The 19,354-nt window shown below is 40.9% G+C and overlaps 1 pseudogene; it reads right to left on the bottom strand.

Annotated features, from left to right (window-relative positions):
• Window positions 1-213: 213 nt before the first annotated feature.
• LOC120862670 lies at window positions 214-3,589 on the bottom strand (annotated as a pseudogene).
• Window positions 3,590-19,354: the final 15,765 nt, after the last annotated feature.

The raw sequence follows: 19,354 nt of genomic DNA on the forward strand, positions 1-19,354 counted from the left end.
TGTTGGTCCCTATAGATAATCATAACTCATTTTTATAAACTGTTTTTCAGACCATCAGGAATACTAAGCACCTTTCTCAAAAATCATAAATTGGTAACAGAAATGAAACCAGTGTTCAGACCTTCTGAATCAAAATCCAGAGCTTATAACACCCAAGATGTTGCCTTTAAGAAAGAAATCTGTTCATGAACAAAGAGCCAAACATCAGTTTTCCTATGGGGGAACATTCTCATGGAGACTCTGTAAGGCCAAGTTGGTCCACTTCATTCCTTGTCCTTTAACAAATTCTGTGGCGCCACTGTTCTCCTGTTCAGGTTCAGGAAGCTCATTCAGTGGGACTGCACATTCTCAAAAGGCAGCTTGTCTTCTCACCAAGTATTGTCAGTCAAATCCAGGAGCCTTCCATCTCTCTGTACCTCAGTGTACTTTCTCCTGTAGTTTTAATCTTGCCAAATCAGTACTGGGTCCAGCGTGGTGCCCACCTCCTCCAGGATGTTGCATTTTTATGGGTAACATATTTGTGTTTGATAATCTTTTAATTTTTTTCACAACATCTGTTCATTGACTCCATTTTTCAGACTCTGTGTTTGCTGTCCTTGATCTTTTGGAGAAGTTGCAAGCTTTCTTGATATGAGAAAGCTTTAATGTTTAAAACTTTTTTCTTATGTCTTCAAAGAAAAATAATCAGTGAAGATTCATGTACAAGCCAACAGAAACAAGAAGAAGTTAACCAGTGGAAGAGATTACAGATTGTCTGTGATCCAAGGGTGTTTGAGTGTTACGTGACTTACTCAAGATTCCACTGAGTGTTGGGTACTGGCTGAATGGAGTTGCCCCCCAAATTCAGGGCTAATTCTATATCCTTCCTAGCTTAAGAAATAATTATGACAAAGGAATGAACCATAAGAGTAAGCTAGGTAATAAAGGAGTTCATCTCTTTCTCTTTCTTCCTCTCCTTTCCTCTCTTCTTCACTCCTTCCCTCTTCTGAATTATTTTTTTAATGTCTATTTGCTTATTTGGCTGTGCAGATCTTTGATCTGTAGTTGTGGCATGTGACATCTTTGGTTTCAGCCTGTGGGATCTAGTTCCCTGACCAGGGATCGAACTCAGGGCACTGCGTCAGGAGTGTGGAGTCTTAGCCACTGGAGTGATTTCCACTACACTTCATGATTTCCTCTACACTTAGACTAAAATCCAAATTTCTCATTTCAACTGGTAAGGTCCTTTTATGACACAGCCCTGCAAAATGTCTTTATTTCACTCATCTCTGTAGTCTTATGGCCTAGTACAGTACCGATCACAAAATAAATGCTTGACAAATATTGGTGAATTATAGAATGAATGAATGAGGAATGATATTCCTCTTCCAGAGAACCTGAAGTGTACCCTTGATTGGATTTCCTTCCAAAAGCTACATCTGGTCTTTCCCATTGGTGCTGATGACACCCCAGGGAGCATATTCATTTCGCAGGTTTTATGCCTTCCTAGTTGGACAGTTACAATCTCTTATGGGTCCCTGAAGTCCAGCCAAGTTCTCCTCTGACACTGAGGTCAAGTGGCTGCGCTTATGTGAGATGGAGCAGTGATAAAGGGCTTCTGGCCAGGACTCAGATGATCTGCCTTTCTATTAGAACTGGCTCGATGGTTTCCCAGTGTTTGTTTGCTCAAGAATCACTGACAGAATGTCCATTCTCCTTCCCCTCCAGGCCATCCTGGTTTATTCCTCAATAAACTCATTTTTCTCACAATGAATAGTAACCAGCAAAAGTCTTTTGATAGGCCACCAAGATATCAGCATCATTTCCTTTTTATTAACTACTTGATAATAGGAAATCATAGCTGTCATCTTCTAAACAGTATCTGGAGTTAAGAAAAAAAGTCTCAGCTTTAAAATTCCATTTGTCGTGTAGTCCATGAGAGAAAACCCCACCTTTTGAAAAGTATCGGCTTTAATCAGGTAACCGAATTACTCTCAAAAAGTAGATTGTTTACCGTATGAGGTAAATTCATTTTTACAGTGACGGAAGTTAATACATGCCACCACGGTATCATTTAGTACGTTGGAAGAGGTAATTTTTTCTGAAAAGTGGTTTGTTTATTGTCTACTGAGCTGAGCATTGAAAGGAAGACGCCAATGACGGCGCACACCTCCTTCTCCCCCACAGGCTGAGCGTGCTCAGTCGCTCACTCGTGTGCGGCTCTCTGCAACCCCATGGACCATGGCCTGGCAGGCTCCTCTGGCCATGGGATTCTCCGGGCAAGAATACTGGAATGGGTAGCCATTCCCTTCTCCAGGGGATCTTGCCAAACCAGGGATTGAACCCAGGTTACCTGAGTGAAAGTGAAAGTGAAAGTCTCTTAGTCGTGTCTTACTCTTTCCGACCCCATGGACTGTACTGTCTCTGGAACACCCCAGGTCAGATTGCTGGAGTGGGTAGCAGTTCCCTTCTTCAGGGGATCTTCCCAACCCAGGGATTGAACCCAGGTCTCCCTCATTGCAGGCGGATTCTTTACCAGTTGAGCCACCACAGAAGCCTGAGTATGTGTGGGGAAACCCTAAATCAAGCCTTGCATGTGAAGTCTGTCTCTGAAGGCTGCTTTACAGTAAAAGCAATTCTTCCCATGCTTTTATAGCCTGCTGAACTAAGTGCAAGAAGGGTACAAAAAGAAACAGAAAGGCTGCTAATACGTGTCCTTTGCAGACACCTCTGAATGGTTGTCTTTAGCACCTCATGAATTTTTGTTTCAAGGGCAAGGCATTCCCACAACATACTGATATTAGAGTTCTGTTAGACTGAACAAAGGCAGAGTGGCCTAGAGATATGGAGAGACTTCAAGGGCTCAGTGGTTGAGCCAGGTGTAGAAGCAGCATTGTTGCTAGAAGGTGTGTTGTTTTTTGAGATGTGGACTATTTTTATAGTCTTGATGAAATTTGTTGGGGCTTCCCCAGTGGCTCAGTGGTAAAGAATCTGTCTGCTAACGCAGGAGATGTGGCTTCCATCCCTGGGTCAGAAAGATCCCCTGGAGGGAGGGCACGGCAACCCCCTCCAGTATTTTTGCTTGGAGAATCCCATGGACTGAGGAGCCTGGCAGGCTCTGGTCCATAGGGTTGCAAAGAGTTTCACATGACTGAAGCAATGGCACATATAGGCACATTGAATTTGTTATAGTATTGCTTCTGTTGTTTATGTTTGGGGTTTTTGGCCACGAGCAATCTTAGCTGCCAACCACGGATTGAACCCACACCCTCTGCATTGGAAGGTGGAGTCTGAACCCTTGGACCGCCCAAGAAGTCCCAAAAGGTCTGGCTTTGATGCAGAGTTCATAGAAGTGGCCCTTTCTCTTGTTTTAATTACAAGGAGGACAGATCGTTAGCTTACCTGTATTGTAGAGAACCCGTCTGAGGTCTCTATATCTAGAGAGGAATCTGGTGGTGAGTGTGGCCCCCCTACCCCCCCCCCCCCCCCCCCCCCCCCCGCCCCTGCTTCTCACCTCTGTGATTTCCTTTGTCTTTGGCACTCAAAGCTCAGAGGGCAAGTAGCTGTTACAAAGCAGGGCAACTTCCGTAAGAAGAGCAGCAATATTCATAGTAAAAGGGAGAGAGAGGCAGTTTATAGAGCCAGCAGTTGTTCCTCAGACTGTAAATTCTCTTGTGGAAACTGCGAGCTGAAGCCCGGTGAACTGTATCTGGTCAGCAGATGTTCGGATGGCTCGTGCTCTGGGGAGAGCCAGCACCATGCACTAGTTGTAGAGAGGAGTCCGTGCTGTCGAGAGGATGCTCTCAAAGCTATTCCTGAGAGTCCGAAAGCATATTTCCCGGGGAAAATCTGTGTCATAGCCCAGAGTGGAAAGGACAGGGATCTGAATGTCTGAGCACCAAGGCCACTCAAATCTCAAGAATACATTTTGCTTGCTGTTGGGGCTGTTTTCATTGAGCTGTGACTTTCCCCCTAGAGTGCCCATCTTATAGCTGGTCGTGCTGAGCCTGGAACATTGAGAAAATGAGAGCTGGATTCATTCTGTTGAAGACCTGTGGCTCTTGGACTCAGGAGACACCATAGGCTCAGCAGAAATTCTAACCTCATGAACTCTTTTTTTGGGCAGTTCATGGTAGCTGTGTTTTTGTTTCATGCATTTTTTAACACTTGGGACCTCTTGAAGAGTTACATAATGACTCTCATTGAGCTGCCTCCTGTTAGCTACTATGACTCGCTAAATTCCTATACTTCACATATTATTAATAATTCACCATCGCAAACATCACCATAGCAAATGCCAGAGTTTCTGTTTTTGGCTGCATGGCACGGCTTGCTGGGTGTTAGTTCCCCAACCAGGGATCAAACCTATACCCTCTGGAGTAGAAGCACCAGTGGAGTCCTAACCATTGGACCAGCATGGAATTCCCCACAGTTTCTTATAATATCCACTATGGTCCTATCATAAGAGAAGAGCATGAACAGAAGAGCCTGGTGGATCTAGGGAAGTATCTTGGGGCAAGAGTGAAAACAGTTTTTAAATTTGTTTGTTTTAGTTTAGGTATATTCTAATTCTTCTGTGCATTCTAATTCATGACATAGTGGAATTTATTTATGAAAAAAGTAAGGTTTAATACAAAAATATTTGAGGGAAGTGAATGTTCCAGGAAGATGTTCCACCCCTGTCCTACTGTCTGAACTCTCAGCGCATTTTGCACACCCCCTGGGAATTCACCTGACTGAGAAGGAAGGGTAGTGGATAGTCCTTGTTGCCCTGAGTTGCAATTCCATGTTGTCCTGCCCAGATTTAGATAAAGAAGTACAGGGTTGCAGTAAATGTTTAAATAAACGAGTGATAAGTGGTCAATACAGAATCTGGAGCGCCTAGTCCCTCCCCATCTAGATGAAAGAGAAGGAGAAAAAGATCAATGATTCCAATGGAGATTTAAATGTTCCCTCGCACCCTGACCCATGGAGCCCACACAGTCCATCCATACCTGTGTAGAGGCTACACCAAGACTGAGAGAGTCAATTTCCGCACAGAGAAGATGAGGAAGGAAGTGAAGATTAATGACAAAGCATTTGTGCAGCTTCCCAAACTACTCAGAGGCAGCCTATAAATAAACTGTACTAACTATATATGAGAGTTTAAATTTCATAATGAAATCAATTTAAACCAATTGTATTGAAAGTTCCGTGTAATTGCACCATTTCCTCAGTATACTTTATATTTAAAAGCTCTCATAGTTTATCTTTGTTTGGGTGATTTTCAAAAGGTTATAATTTTTATATCTCACTAAGACACACATTTGAGTGTTTATGATGCTGTTCAAATACAGAAACTAATTACCATTAACGAGAAATGTTACAAGTTATACATTTTTCTTAATTCAACTTTTCAATAAGAAAGCAGAAAAATGTTTAGTATTATTTCCTGTGACTAGAAAAATGCAGGAAGTTTATTCAGATTTATGGCAATATTCCTTTTTTAGAAAAACTATTCTTTGTGATGCTCAATAGGCACAATGATTATATATGTTTTTATTTTCATTTGAGTATTTTTAAAATTAAATATCAGCTAGCATCAGTAGCAAGAAAGCCTAACCTTGTCAATAGCAGTTCAGGGTATTAAGAGAATCTTTCTTCCAGAAGCCATGGTATTATGGAATCACTTCACTCCCAGCATATAGTCAATTTGTTTTTCTATTTTCAGAGAACAATTAGCATTGTATACTCATGCACATTCACAGACGCCATGAAAAAAGCACCAAACGAGAGAACTATTTTCCCCCAAGGCTGTATTGGCCTAACTGTGAACTTGCCAATATTTCATGTCCTCTTCATCTATCCATACCTTTGCACAGCAATTTCCTCTACTGAAATGCTTTGTTCTATTTCTCCTCATGGCAAACTCTCACTTAATGTCTCTTATTTGATTTCCCTGGTACCTCCCCCAGGCAGAAATAATTACTCATTTCTCTCTATATATAATACTACTAATACACTTTGAGATAGTTCTAGTTTTATGTTATAATCCACTTTAGGTATTGGCTAATAGACCTCTCACTCAAGCAGGAACTAAATAAAGACAAAGACTTGTTTAGTCATCTCTTCTCTTGCTTTTTATGTGCCTTGTTATTTTTGATTGAATTTCAGACATTGTGAGTTGAAGAACTGAAGTGCTTAGTCACTCAGTCGTATCTGACTCTCTGCAACCCCATGGACTGTAGCTCACCACTCTCCTCTGTCCAGGGGGATTCTCCAGGCAGGAGTACTGGAATGGTTGCCATGCCCTCTTCCAGGGGATCTTCCCAACCCAGGGATTGATCTGAGGTCTCTCACATTGCAGGCGGATTCTTTACCATCTGGGCCACCAGGTAAACCCAAAAAACAGAAGAGACTGAAGTAAATAGTGTTAAGATCCAGAAATGAACACACTTCTCGTTTTCTTCTGTCATTATTGTGAGTGGTTGCTGGCCAGCCTAGTCTGAGGTTGGGTTGGATTTGGGCTTTGCAGTTGCTACAGTTATCACTGCAGATGGTGATTGCAGCCATAAAATTAAAAGACGCTTGCTTCTTGGAAGGAAAGTTATGACCAACTTAGATAGCATATTCAAAAGCAGAGACATTACTTTGCCAACAATGGTCCGTCTAGTCAAGGCTGTGGTTTTTCCAGTGGTCATGTATGGATGTGTGAGTTGGACTGTGAAGAAAGCTGAACACCAAAGAACTGATGCTTTTGAACTGTGGTGTTGGAGAAGACTCTTGAGAGTCCCTTGGACTGCAAGGAGATCCAACCAGTCCTTTCTGAAGGAGATCAGCCTTGGGTGTTCTTTGGAGGGAATGATGCTAACGCTGAAACTCCAGTACTTTGGCCACCTCATGTGAAGAGTTGACTCATTGGGAAAGACCCTGATGCTGGGAGTGATTAGGGGCAGGTGTAGAAGGGGACGACAGAGGATGAGATGGCTGGATGGCATCACAGACTCGATGGACGTGAGTCTGAATGAACTCCGGGAGTTGGTGAAGGACAGGGAGGCCTGGCATGCTGCGATTTATGGGGTCGCAAAGTCGGACACGACTGAGTGACTGAACTGAACTGACAGTTATCCTTGAGTGCACCATGGACTTCGAATTCCATCAATGGTGGGCTACTCTTATCTTGTGCTTAGAGTAGATCTTGTGGTGCTGAAGGCTTTTTCTTAATGTCCCTGCTCCATCCTCAGATTGCAGCAACCCATGCACATCTAGGCCATTCTTATCCTTCCCTCAGCAATAGACTGTGATTGAGTGAAGTAGGTCAGTCGTGTGCGACTCTTTGAGACCCCATGGACTGTAACCTACCAGGCTCCTCTGTCCATAGGATTTTCCAGGCAAGAGTACTGGGGTGGGTTGCCATGTGATTGCTTGTTACTAAATGTTAGGCTTGTGGTGAGGCCAGTAGAGCTGGGGGTGGGGGATGAGAGTTGGATGCATAGTGGGAGAATTCCTTAGTTCTTATGATTCAGCCCCGATTTTAGGGAGGTCTTGTAAGCCTGAATCTTGGCTATAGAACTTTCTCAGCATTACTGTCCCTCAATCCCCTCCCTTCATCACAGCAGCCAGACTTTGAGTAGGAGAGCTTTCTGCCCTGTTTCTAGCAGTTACAGTTGTCTGCTTGGTATCAGTACAGGATCTGAGGCTCAAGTGAGTTCCTTCTCTCTCCTCCCCTGGAAGCAGTGAGACTTTTGTTTCCATCTGTCCCATAAAGCACTGGATCTTTGATTCAACCATGGGACAAGAGGAGTTCCTGCTCCCATCCCCCACAGCTAAGAGATGGTCTCTGGGGAAGTGGATGGACATTTTTCTTGTCCTGAGTGGCAGCCATTCACTTCCTGACACTCGTACCACTGCTTTCATTCTTCCCTGCCCTCGGTCTTGTTCATGAGCACACTACTGTGACTCATGAGATGCTATGGGTCCTTCGCATATGGCTTTCTATATCCCAAATGGAAATGGAGCTTCCCTGGTATAATCACATAAATGCCCCAACAGCCAGCAAAACATTGTCACAGAGGAAACACTCCTTAAACTGTATGGACATTTTTTTCTCATTCAAAAAAATCCACATATCATGTTGTGGGAGATAGCTCAACATTTCTCCTTAACCTTTTTCCTCAATTATGTTGATGAAAGTAAAATAGTGCAGGAAAATGGTTTTTATTCTTTTAGGCTTGACTTTTTTGGGAAAGCTCATAAATTAAACAGCAACAGATTTCAAGCTTTACCCAATGTCTGTTAATCCTCATAGAGAGATGCACTTGTCACGAATAAATACATTGGGTTATTTTTAAGTCCAATCTGAGCCAATCCTTTTCACTTGCTGCCTGAAATAAAAATTCAGGTGAAATAACTATCACAGCTTGTAACAAAAGTGCTCTTTGACTGTCTTTTTTGTCAATAATAAAAAAAGAAAGTTCTTTTAAAATGTGCCACATTGGAAAAGTCACCTTATACTGGTCCTCTGTATAGATCATACTGAAAATGGCAAGCTACAAGGCTGCCTAAGACCAGGCATCAGGGCTTTGCCTGTGCTTCTGGCATCTTGTACTGATGGGGGAGGGAAGCAGCCTGTTTGCAGTGTTGAGAAAAATCAATTTTCATCTTCAAAAAGATGAAACTACCAAGCCAGATATTGACTTAGAAATAAAGTGTTTCTTAAAGACTTCCCATATCCTATAAATGTCAGACCCAAACCTAAGAGTTTGGTGATTTAAAGTTTATTACTAATTTCAAACAAACATGCATATAGCTTTGCCTCAAGAAAAGAACTAGTTACAGCTAATTTTCTGGCAGAACATTTGCTGCATGCATACAACTAATGTCAGAACTCTCAAAATCAATCACCTTTTTTATTCATAGATATCACTGGATCCCAGGTCTTTTTCCATTTATTTTCCATTCTAAGGTTTTATTCTTCTTTGTCCTATAAATTATTTCCACACATTTATGATGAATTATATATAACTTGGTTGGACAGGCCTTTAAAGGCAGCTTCTGCAGTGTGTAATATCCATAGTTATTTTCTAAAATTTAATAAAGTGAAGTGAGAGTCGCTTAGTTGTGTCTGACTCTTTGTGACCCCTATACAGTCCATGGAATTCTCCAGGCCAGGATACTGGAGTGGGTAGCTGTTTCCTTCTCTAGAGGATCATCCCAATCCAGAGATCAAACTCAAGTATCTCGCATTGCAGGCTGATTCTTTACCAGCTGAGCCACAAGGGAAGCCCAACTTTAATAAGGAACATGTTTAATCAGTTGCGGAGATCTCTTCTGACTTGAAGTCTAACCAATGTGATGGCTGATAAACCAACATACAAAGTAGACATGGATGAAGAAGATAGGGAAAAAACAGCAGCTGCACAGGACCTGAGTAGACCTACTTTAGAAGGAGTACTTTGGAAAATCTGAAGAGTCTGTTGCCTCATCACCTGCTTCCTGATAGTTTTTGTTGAGTGGGTTTATCCTGATTTGAAGCATACACCTGGATGCTATTTTAGGGAGAGAAAGAAAAGAGGCAGGAGGAAAAAGGAAACCATGTGAAAGGCTGAGATTATTTTTTTTAAAAAAAGACTCAGCATTACCTGAAAGGATTAATTAAACTATTGGATCTGACTAAGCTTTACACCGAATAAGAATGTGCTTTCTACTTTTCACCTGTGGAGAGGATGCTTGTAAAGAAAACAGATCAGCTATATATAAAATAAAGGAATTATTTCATTTCTCCTACACATTAGTATTGTATTATGAATTAAATTTATAATCCCACTACACATTCTTGAGAAACTACTATTTGCTAGAAACTGCCAGAAATAAAAGAAGTAAAATCTGGTTCCTACCTTGAAAATGCTTTTCCCAAATGAAAAATATCCTGAAATTATCAACTTCTGTCTCCTAAATATGGTCCACTCCCATTTCTCCCACCTGTCCACACATTTTTTTCCTACCTTAATGAATATCACCTCCATGGAGAATATAGAGAATATTATTGAATATTCACATAATAGCACAGTTTTACATGTGTGCTTTCTTTATGCTAGACATTGTGCATCCAGTTGACATAGTTATTTGTGTTAATCTGCAAAAATCCAATTTTAAGATATTTTGAGACTTTATAGTTTAAACTGAGACTCAGAAAGATTAAGTAACACTCTATTTTGGATAGGGGTTCAGCACAAGCCTTCATATGAGACCTTTCTGCCTTCCAGGTCCAGACCTCTGAATCTTTTTTTTTTTTAAATTACTTATTTTTGGCTGCATGGGGTCTTAGTTGTGGCACAGAAACTTCTCTCTAGTTGTGGCACATGGGTTTAGTTGCCCCACAGCATGTGGTATCTTAGTTCCCCAACCAGGGATTAAACTTGTGTCCCCTGCATTGGAAGACAGTTCTTAACCACAGGACCACCGGAAAAGTCCTATAGAGCTTCTCTTGACTGCATCCATTCAGAACAAGGTAAGCACTCAATAAGTTATTAGTACATGAATGTGGAAAGTAAATCTGATTTGCTGGTACATATTTATAATCTTACTTGGGAACACATTCCTCCCAGGATAATTTTTCAACAGTAGGATAACAGACACATTAGCACCTGGACTTTTTTTTTTTCTTTTTCATATCTGTCTACTAAAGAGTCATCAGAGCTCCAGTGTGAATAAACATCCTGCATTTGCTACCTCAACTAATAAAGGCAGTGCTTTGTATTTGCACCCCAAAGCATCAGACAAAAACAAAGAACTTGAAAAGATACCACCTTTTCATCCCAGTGTAATTAATAAGGATATTTTTTCAAACACTAAATGATCACATTCAAAATATGATAGGGGACCATCTCATTATTTTGAAAACTGGTAGAGGGAAAGAATCTAGCATTTTACCTGCCTTTTCTCTGTGAACTGTACAAGTGGGTAATCAACCAATAAAGGAGGGGGATTGCCTTTTTATAAAAGTATTCCCATCAGCAAAGGAACATTAAATTATAGAATTAGGGTATCACCATTCTGCATCCCTAATGAGTTAGTAGATCTGGGTTTTAGGTATCAAGAGTGCTAATGTCACTGAGAGAGAGACAAGCAGTTGTCATGTGCCTCCCAATGGAAAATAAATAATAAATAAGACACAACCTGTGTTCTACCTAAAGAGATTAAACCTGATTCTGATCAAGACTTGGGATCACACTTTCCCTTTGCAGCAAATACAGAGGCACCTTGACTTGCACCACCTGTGTGCAAGCTGTGGGAAGCCTACAGGACCAATGACCTAGCTTCTTCAGTAGAAATTACAATGAAAAGAAGGATAAGGTGGATGGAGTGGGTCAGTGAGGTGAGGGGCTGTGGATTAAAGGAGACATGAACACATGAAGTTTTAAAAATAGGCATGTCTAAACCAAGTTGACTCATTGGAAAAAACTCTGATGCTAGGAGGGATTGAGGACAGGAGGAAAAGGGGATGACAGAGGATGAGATGGCTGGATGGCATCACCAACTCGATGGATGTGAGTTTGTGTGAACTCCGGGAGTTGGTGATGGACAGGGAGGCTTGTCGTGCTGCGATTCATGAGGTCGCAAAGAGTCGGACATGACTAAGTGACTGAACTGAACTGAACTGAAACCAAAGTGTCTAGGAATTCTATTGCTTTGATGATGAAAATATAAAGAAACGCAAGGAAGTGGTTTCTATGAAAGTCAAGATTGTGGTGGTTTTTGTAGGGGAGGGGACTGAGATATGGACAAGGTTGGGAAGGCTTTTGGAGTGGCTGACAGAGTTCCATTTCTTTCACTGGGTGGTGGTTATAGGATATTTGCTTCATAATAAATTTATTAAGTGATATATTTATTTTAGGAGGTTTTCTGTATTTGTTTTATTTTACAATAAATAAGAAAAAAGTGTTCTTAAAAATGATTTTGCAAGGCCTGTGTTTCCCTTAACTGTTTTTAATACTATCCACCACTTCCCTTATAGCTCAGTTAGGAAAGAATCTGCCTGCAGTGCAGGAGACCTGCGTTCGATTCCTGGGTTGGGAAGATCCCCTAGAGAAGGAAATGGCAACCCCTCCAGTATTCTTGCCTGGAGAATCTCATGGACAGAGGAGTCTGGCAGGCTAAAGTCCATGAGATCGCAAGAGTCAGACAGGACTTAGTGACTAAATCACCACCACCACACATCTGACCTTGCAAAATATTAAAAAGTGCAGACTTGGTGACTAAACCACCACCATAACATGTCTGACCTTGCAAAATATTAAAAGTGCCTTGGTGAAAGAACTCATTCATCTCACACACTTATTTATTGATTGCTCACTATGTGCCAGGAACTGTTCTAGATATTGGAGAGTCAATGTTGAACAAAACAGACAAAATTTCTCTCTGTATAGATCTTGAAATCTAGTTAAGAGACAAGGAATAAACATCGGCATACATTGGAGATACTATAGATTCAGTTCCAGACCATTGCAATGAAGTGAGGCACAGGAATTTTCTGCTTTTCCAGTGCATACAAAAGTTAACATTATGGCCCAAATGCATCACTCAGCCATGTTCGACTCTTTGTGACCCCATGGACTATATAGCCCACCTAGCGTCTCTGTCCATGGAATTCTCCAGGCAAGAATACTGGAGTGGGTATCTTCTCCAGTCGATCTTCCCGATCTGGGGATCGAACCTGAGTCTCCTACATTGCAGGCAGACACTTTACCGACTGAGGCACCAGGGAAGCCCTGTTAACACTGTACTGTAGGCTATAAGTGTGCAATAGCATCATATCTTAAAAAAACAAAAAGCAGTGTACATGCCGTCATTAAAAAATACTTTATTTCTAGAATATGTTAACCATCATCTGACAATACAAGGTTGCCACAAACCTTCAATTTGTAAAAAATGCAATATCTGCAAATTATAGTTAGGCAAAGTGCCATAAAATGAGGAAGGCCTGTATGATAAAATATATTGTCTGTTGGGTAGTGATAAGTACTAAGAAATAAAAAATAGGGGGGAAAAAACCCACTATCAGGAAGGGGTTACAATTTTAGACAGAAGGGCCAGGGGAGGACTTAGAGAGAAGGTGAGCTGGAGTCAAAATCTAAAGGGAATGAAATTGTGAACCAAGTGGACAGCGGAGCAACAGCAGGGACAGAGTCTCTGAGAGCTCCTTTGTCTGGTGTGTTCCAGGAATAGCAAGGAAACTGGTGTGGCTGGAGTCAGTGAATAAGAGGGAGAGACATAGGAAGTCAGCAAGGAGTCTTGTAGGAGATAGAAAGGACTGGGCTTTCACTTTACATGAGATGGTGAGATATTGGAGGAGTTTCGACAGAGGCAGGAAATTGTCAGACTGAAATTTTTAAAGGATCTCTCTGGTTGAGGTGTGAAGAATAGACTAAAATGGGGGCAAGAATAGAAGTAGGAAGAACAGTAAGGGGATTCTTGCAATAACCTGAACAAGAAATGGAGGAGCTGTGGTCCAGTGAAGTGGGGTAGGGGAGGCGGTGCTTGCATTCTGACTGCTTTCCGAAAGTAGAGTCAAATAGAAATAAAGGACATCCTAAGTTGTCGGGCCTGAACAACTGCAAGGGGAGAGTTGCCATTTCCTAAGGAGTATCAGGAGTTCAGTTTGGGCCATCCTGCATTTGGGATGTCCGGCTCGTGGTTCAAGGGCATGACTTGGGACACATAAGCATATAAAGAATTTAAAGGCAGGAAGGAGATGGAACAGATGACCTAGGCTGAGCATGTATAGAAAGGAGACAAGGTCCGAGAATGAAGTCCTAAGACACTCTACTGTTAGATGGAACAGCCCCAAAAAGGAGGTGGAGAAAGGAAAGGGCAGAGAAAACCAGGAGTGTGGTGCCCTTGAAGCAAGCAGTGGAAGTGAGTTTTAAGGAGAGTGGTGATCATGGGGTCAGGTACATTGGTATGTCAATAAGATGAGCTCTCTGAATTGTCCATTGACACCAACACTGTATAGACCGTGGTGACTCTGATAAGAGCAGTTTGAGTGGAGGTAGTCAGGGAAGCCTGGGCAGAATGGGTTTGAGAGAACGTGCAAGGAGCAAAAGTGAAGACGATAGAAACATAAAATGTTTTCAAGGAATTTCACTGCAAAGGGAAAGGAGAAAAATTGGGAGGTTTGCTGTTTATGTAAAGCTGTTTGGGTATCCATAGGGTTTGGTTCCAGGATGCGCCAAATCATGGTTGCCTTCTATAAAATGGCAGAGTACAGTCAGTTCAGTTCAGTTCAGTCACTCAGTCGTGTCAGACTGTTTGCGACCCCATGGACTGCAGCACACCAGGCCTCCCTGTCCATCGCCAACTCCCGGAGTTTACTCAAGCTCATGTCCATCAAGTCGGTGATGCCATCCTACCATCTCAACCTCTGTTGTCCCTTTCTCCTCCTGCCTTCAATCTTTCCCAGCATCAGGGTCTTTTCCAAAGAGTCACTTCTTCACATCAGGTGGCCACAGTATTGGAGTTTCAGCTTCAGCATCAGTCCTTCCAGTGAATATTCAGTACAGTCAGTCCTTCTGTAATCTTGGATGTAGAATCTACAGATATGGAGGGTCAGTGCTCTGCTGTCTTATGAATTCAGATTGGCTTTTTTTTTTATTAAGGGTGTGCTGTCTTTCCAGAATTATAGTAAGAGTGAAAATACTAAGTAAATATTGAGCCTCAACCACATGGCAGGTATGGCTCTTCCAAACACTTAGGTAACTCTTTATCCTCATAACTGCCTGTATGAGGGCCAGGCTACTTTGTTCCCATGTTATAGATGACAGATTGAAGCACAGAAAGAAGGAACTTGCCTGATACCACATAGCTGGCAAGTGGAGAAACCAGTTTGGAGCTCAGACATTTCAGTCCAGCACTCAAACTCTATTCAACTCCCCATTTTAAGTCTTTTCTTAAACTAATGTTTTCACGAGGTCAGTCCAGTATACTATATCTAGAGCTACCACTGTCAGTCAAGAGAACACAGAAGTTCTCAGTAGGCTAACTGTAAAAATATCACTGTGCTCATTATAAACTATTAACCCAGTGAAGTATGTTCATGTGTGCTGTGATGGGAAACAAGGACTTCACTTTATTTTTAGTGGTTCTAGGTTCTTCTTTCCTAAGCCTCTTTACTATAGATGACTTTGCCACAAACATTTTTGCTACATAACTAATTGACCGTAAGGCAATTTTGCTGTAAAAGATAAAATGATTAAAAAAAGAGGGACATTAAAAAGGGGATGATGAGACATAAGAAATGAATGAGACAATTAAAAAGGCTTTAATGCAAAATACAAAATATTTGAGTACATTTAACATCTACTTCTGCTTTATTGACTATGCCAAAGCCTTTGACTATGTGGATCACAATAAACTGTGGACAGTTCTGAGAACTGAGAAACCTGTATGCAGGTCAGGAAGCAACAGTTAGAACTGGACATGGAACAACAGACTGGTTCCAAATAGGAAAAGGAGTACGTCAAGGATGTATGTTGTCACCCTGCTTATTTAACTTATATGCAGAGTACATCATGAGAAACGCTGGGCTGGAAGAAGCACAAGCTGGAATCAAGATTGCCGGGAGAAATATCAATAACCCCAGAAATGCAGATGACATCACCCTTATGGCAGGAAGTGAGGAGGAACTAAAAATCCTCTTGATGAAAGTGAAAGAGGAGAGTGAAAAAGTTGGCTTAAAGCTCAGCATTCAGAAAACGAAGATCATGGCATCCAGTCCCATCACTTCATGGGAAACAGATGGGGAAACAGTGGAAACAGTGTCATTTTTTTGGGCTCCAAAATCACTGTAGATGGTGATTGCAGCCATGAAATTAAAAGATGCTTACTCCTTGGAAGGAAAGTTATGACCAACCTAGATAGTATATTCAAAAGCAGGGACATTACTTTGCCAACAAAGGTCCGTCTAGTCAAGGCTATGCTTTGTCCTGTGGTCATGTATGGATGTGAGAGTTGGACTGTGAAGAAAGCTGAGCACCGAAGAATTGATGCTTTTGAACTGTGGTGTTGGAGAAGACTCTTGAGAGTCCCTTGGACTGCAAGGAGAAGCAACCAGTCCATCTCAGAGGAGATCAGTCCTGGGTGTTCTTTGGAAGGACTGATGCTAAAGCTGAAACTCCAATACTCTGGCTTACCTTATGCGAAGAGCTGACTCATTGGAAAAGACCCTGATGCTGGGAGGGACTGGGGGCAGGAGGAGAAGGGGACGACAGAGGATGAGGTGGCTGGATGGCATCACCGACTAGATGGACATGTGTTTGGGTGAACTCTGGGAGTTGGTGATGGACAGGGAGGCCTGGCATGCTGCAATTCATGGGGTCACAAAGAGTCAGACAAGACTGAGCTACTGAACTGAACTGAAGATGTATATAGATTCATGACAATGCTGTGCAAACAACTGATTTTATTTTATGGGTTGTACATAAGTATTTGTCTTCCAAGTCTTTCATTCAGTGTTATACTCTATCCATCTATCTATTTATTTTTGTTTGTTGATTCATCTCCTCATTCAGCACTGCACTTTTTTTCTTCTTCCTTAAAAAATTTATTTTATTGAAGTATAGTTGATTTACAACATTGCCTTGATTTCTGCTGTATAGCAAAGTGATTCAATTATGCATATATACATTCTTTTCCATAATGGCTTGTCCCAGGACATTGAATATCATTCCCTGTGCTATACAGTAGGTTATTGTTTATCTATTCTTTGTATAATAGTTTGCATCTGCTAATCCCAAGCTCTCACTCCATCCCTCCTCCACTTCGTGTCTTCTTCAGCAACCACAAATCTGTTCCCCACGTCCGTGGGTCTGTTTCTGTTTTGTAGATAAGTTCGCTTATGTCGTATTTCAGATTCCAAATACAAGTGATACCATCTGATATTTGTCTTTCTGAGTTGTTTTACTTAGTATGCTAAGTGCTAGGTCCATCTACGTTGCTGCAAATGACCTTATTTAATTCTTTTTTATGGCTAACTAATATTCCACTGCACCTATACACCATATCTTCTTTATCCATTCATCTTTTGATGGAAATTTATCTTGTCTCCACGTCTTGGCTACTGTGTATAGAGCACTGAACATTTTCTGTTTGCTAAAAGTTTTTCTTTCATTTAAAAGGGGTGTCAGTTTCTCAACACCAGGATCCATATTTGTAATTGAACTTTCTCCTGCATTATGAAAGCCTCTTCACTGCCGTTTGTGTTCTTGACATATTGTCACACATCCTTTGACAGATGTTCCAAAGTCCTGTGGGAAATGTGGGTTCAGTTCTGTACCTTCCAGGCCCTCAACCTCTTTCTCCTCCAATGTAGTGTGCTTCAAAATAAGAGATCAAAATTTGGGACAAATTATCATCTGTCAACTCAATGAAGCCATCAGTAAGTTCTCTAACTAGAATAGAATAGTTGAAACCAAACTGTTAAACCAAAAAAAAAAAAAAAATTCCTTACAGCCAATTAGTTATGCAGGGAAAGCATTTTTGGCAAAGATGTTTATGGCAAATAAGCTTAGGGCAAAAATATCAGACACAATTTTCAGTGACTTAGCAAAACATTGAAACATTGGCAGTCAAACTTTGAAAATCTGTTTCTTTTATTTTCTATTTTGTACTCTCTCTGCCTCCCTAACCCCTCTCTCCATTGGTTAGTTGCCCAGTGAATAATCCATGTTTAGAATTGCATTTTAGCACTCAGCTCTCCATTTTGCTCTCCAGTCACTACAAAAAAGTGTCCTGAATGCACTGTTTTCCATGAATCATTCATTCTTTCATTTTTTTTTTCTTGGCTCTAATAGCAAAGCAACCCATGGGATTTGGAGTGACTAGTTATCATTCATTTCACTTTCTGTATTTGTGGAGCAAAGGGCTGTCAAAGATAAAGAATTATGTCAGTAGCATATTAAGAAGCAGGACCTACATGTCTTTACACTTGTTAAGTAAACAAGTGACAGCAAGGGAAACAGACTGATCACAGTATTTCTGAAATTTAGAAATTCTGAGGTTTGAAACTGGAAAACAAGACATTTGATGATATGATATCTTACTCAAGCCCAGTCCTTTGTGGACTAATGAGATTTTTTCAATGGAAATGCTAAATCATAAAATTTTACTATTAAATGAAGAACTGATGAGAAGCAATTATTGGAAGGCAGTATACTTTAAAAGTGGATTGGATTTCAGAAAAAGGACCATCAACCAACATCCCTCATCTTGCTTTGTAATTGCAATTTACAGGCCATCTGAACAACTGTGTGACCCTTGAGAAAAGAATTAGTGATTGCAATCACAGCCTTCTAATCAGGAGTCTTAAAAGGAGCATTACTTGACAATCTTCTTCATACACAGGGCATGCCAACTGATTCTGCTGTTTCTTTCACATATTGTTGTGTTTTACGTTTGCTAATAATTGTCTAATCTAATTAAATCAAATACAAAACTTGAAATAGGGGAGCTCAGTAACGTCATCTATAAAAAAATGGAAACGAAGGCCTAATTGCTGTCACTTTATGAAGCCTGAATTCTTGCAGAAAGTCTATAGTAAACACAAAAATTGTGTCAAGGTAAGAGCTTCATCTCCTGAAACAGTTGAAAATGATGAGGCAGGAATGTTGCATGTAATGCACTATGAAAAATGAATATATTACTCAACTGAGCTTCAGATTTACTTTTGGTGGAATGGGTCTTGTTTTCCCCAGTGTAATAATATTTTTTGCCAGAGTATTTGTTTTTGAAATCTTGTTAGAGGGTATGTGGCTCTGACGCCCAATCTTTCCCTTCTCCTCTGCTCTAATCAATTGTTCTCCAGTAGAATCCAGAGAGTCATTTATATGGATTAGCACCTGTTGTGAGAAGCAGTTTTACATCAGATATAGAGAAAGAATTTAAGGGACAAATGAATTATTCACTCTAAAAGAAACACAGAGCTGGTTGTAATTGGTAAATTAGCGGGGTATTTTTCTTGAAACCTGCTAGGGATATGAACTTCTTCATTTAAGAAAGGTTTTAAGCATTCCTGGAAGCGTCTGTGTATTTCTTTCGTTGTCAACTGATTCCATCTCAGTCATAGTTAGGTATATCACGCTGCCTACATTTTGATGGCATTCTAGGTTTTATTTCTTTTATCATGGAAGCGAGTTCCAGGGAAACTGCAAATATTTTTCGCTCAAATAGTTGAGTGGATTTACCATTTTCCTGCATTAACATTTAGCAGCTCATATCAAAAGGACTAATGACACAATATAGAATTTGAAAGGATGTCAGTGATTAAATAGCCAAAGGCTCTTTTTTAAATGTATATGTTTTATAACAAGATTTTGCTTGGGTTGTATATTTGTGTGAGTCA

Source organism: Oryx dammah, unplaced genomic scaffold, assembly GCF_014754425.2.
Source record: "Oryx dammah isolate SB20612 unplaced genomic scaffold, SCBI_Odam_1.1 HiC_scaffold_4, whole genome shotgun sequence".
Classification (NCBI taxonomy): Eukaryota; Metazoa; Chordata; class Mammalia; order Artiodactyla; family Bovidae; genus Oryx; species Oryx dammah.